We start from the raw sequence: 2,731 nt of genomic DNA, 5'->3' as shown, positions 1-2,731 counted from the left end.
ATTGAAGCGCGCTCACGGCTCAAGCGATCCCCACTACGAACTCGACTACGTGGCCGAGTAGAGGGGGGACATCCGTTGCATGATTTCGTTACATAGCAACTCGCATGAAACGAACTTACCCTACCGTGCGTAAAGAAGTTTCACTTCAAAAAGAAACCTTACCACTGTTTGGAAAAAGGAATCTACAAGAATGTCCTACGAGTAAGTGTTCTTTGTTCTTGTGTCTGGATAACGCATGGTTGAAATATAATTTTTTTTAATACTTTTTACTTCTTTCAACTAACTTGCAGGTCAATTTATGTATTGGAGGAAGGGTAAGTTCTCGAATTTTCATAACTCTCACAACTATCGACACTATTTTCTTTAAAAGTCATGACAAGTTCGAATATATAGAGTAAGTTCTCTAAATATAGACTAGTCACATAATATGGACCATAATCATATTTTACATGGTAGAAGTACTAGCGGAGTGAATATAGTAACAAACGATGCCACTGCCTTACGTGGCGTCGGTAGAGGTTCACGGAGAGTCTCTGAGCGCGCTCGTGTTGGTGGCATCCATTTTAAGTTTTCAACGTGGTCTGATGCAGTTTTTCGGTAAGTTTTGTAAGATTATTACAGCTAAATTGAGATTAATTGTANTTATAAATCAGTAAGTCAACTATGTTTATTCAGATAGGTGTAACTTGTGAAACTTTGATACTTTGAAAACTAAATATACAGCAAAACGTTAGCGTTCTTCTTTCCGGGAAAAGCGGAAGTTGCAGGAAATTAATCATATTGCAACAAATACATACATCAAAACAATGTATGCGTAAGTAGACTTAATTTGAAGTTTCATTTAGAAGAAATTCTTGAGATGATAAATGAATCTCGTTAGAACTTCCTTTTAAATTAGGCCACTAGAAGGAGTATACATAAATGTTTTCTTAATTATTTATTGATGAACGAGATTCTTTGACAAGATGTAGCAAAACACATTAATTTTCTCGTTCTATATGTTGTTTGTGGTTTATATTCTGCACTTTCATTTATTTTTCCATTTCATTACGTCTATTTTAGACCTTCTAAAAAAATGAGATAAGGTAAAGTAAATATCCGTATAAACTTGTAGATATGTACGTAAATAGTTCTCCCATTACGGGAATCGAGTCTCGATCTCCCGCTTTTCCCGAGTATGTTTTAAGTTTTCTCCAAAAGTGAGTTCCCAAAACGTATGATTACAGTTAAAAAATAATTTTCTTGGTGTTGTAACTACAAATTTAGGGTTTTCGAATTTTTCTCTTTACTTGTGCTATAGTACATTACTTTATACTAACCTTAATAACTCTAGGTCAACGGGAAGTACCCTACAGATTTTGATTCCCATCCAAGTGTCAAAATAAAATAATAATAAATGGCCATATCTTTTGATTGTGATGATTTACCAGTTGGATTGCAGTATTTGATATTAATTAATTAATTTAAGTTGATACCTCCACACGTTCTTGAATGATAATAACAAAGTGATCTTCATCATACTCATCATAAGGTCGCCAGTCCTAAGACTGGTTGGACACATACCGCCATTCTTTCCTGAGCTAAACTTCGCATTTCCCTAACAATAGAACAACCCACATCCTTAACTATTTCCAAACAATGTTCTAATCTAGGTCTACCTCTACCCTCCTAACTCCTGTTTCTGCCTCTAATATGTCTCTGACTAGACCTTCATGTCTGTGAAGGTGTCCTACCAACCTATCTCGCCTATTTTTTATTGACTTCCATAGAGTTCTTTGTTCTATTCTTTTTAATACCTCTTCATTTCTATCCACGTTATCCTCATTATTCGCCTGTAACACCACATTTCGAACGCTTCTAACTTTTTTTCTCCGCCGCGCCCACTATCCATGTTTCGCATCCGTACAGCGCCGTGCTCCAAACATTCACCTTTAACAACTTTTTCGAATATCTAAGTTAACTGTTCGCGAGCCCAGAAGAGACTTCTTTTTATTGAACTCGACCCTGCGCTATCCTTTGCTTTATATCCCTACTACTCCTTCCGTCCTGACTTATCTGACTTCCTAGATATCTAAAACCAGCCACTTCTTCTAATTTTTCGTCTCCTATCTTGATATTCGCTTTTTCCCTACTTTTTCTTCCCTTATGGGTTTCTTTTTTCCTTTTTGCCTACAGAAGAGCAAAATAGGTCGTAGTCGTGGTCTTGGAGTCTTGGTCTTGGTCTTGGTCTTACAAAATGCTAAAGCAAGACCAAGATTACTTTTATACTAGTAAAATCAAGACCAAGATCAAACAAACAAGACCAAGACATAACAAACAAGACTAGGACTAAAACCAAGACCAAGACTAAAACAAAACTCGAATATGCGAGACCAAGGCCGAATAAGCAAAACTAAACGAAAAATTATTACTTCTGGTGGATTCATGAGTTAAACTATTAGAAGCAACTGTAATATAATTTTTTTCTTGGAAAAAAACGTTTTGCTCTACTAGACTGTAACACTAAATATAAAAAAAAATACCACGTGTAATTATACAACACGCTACTGAAGTGAAACATCTTCAAACACACAAGCATACCGGGATAGGGGTTAAGGAATTGTTTTAATGGTATTATTTGTACACTATGAATTTAAATTTTACACTATACATGCTGGAGTTGCCTGTAACGAACGTTGCATTGAAGCGCGCTCACGGCTCAAGCGATCCCCACTACGAACTCGACTACGTG

Source organism: Agrilus planipennis, unplaced genomic scaffold (assembly GCF_000699045.2).
Source record: "Agrilus planipennis isolate EAB-ADULT unplaced genomic scaffold, Apla_2.0 scaffold24, whole genome shotgun sequence".
Lineage (NCBI taxonomy): Eukaryota > Metazoa > Arthropoda > Insecta > Coleoptera > Buprestidae > Agrilus > Agrilus planipennis.
The sequence above is the reverse complement of the archived record's forward strand: the minus strand, read 5'-3'. Positions refer to the sequence as shown.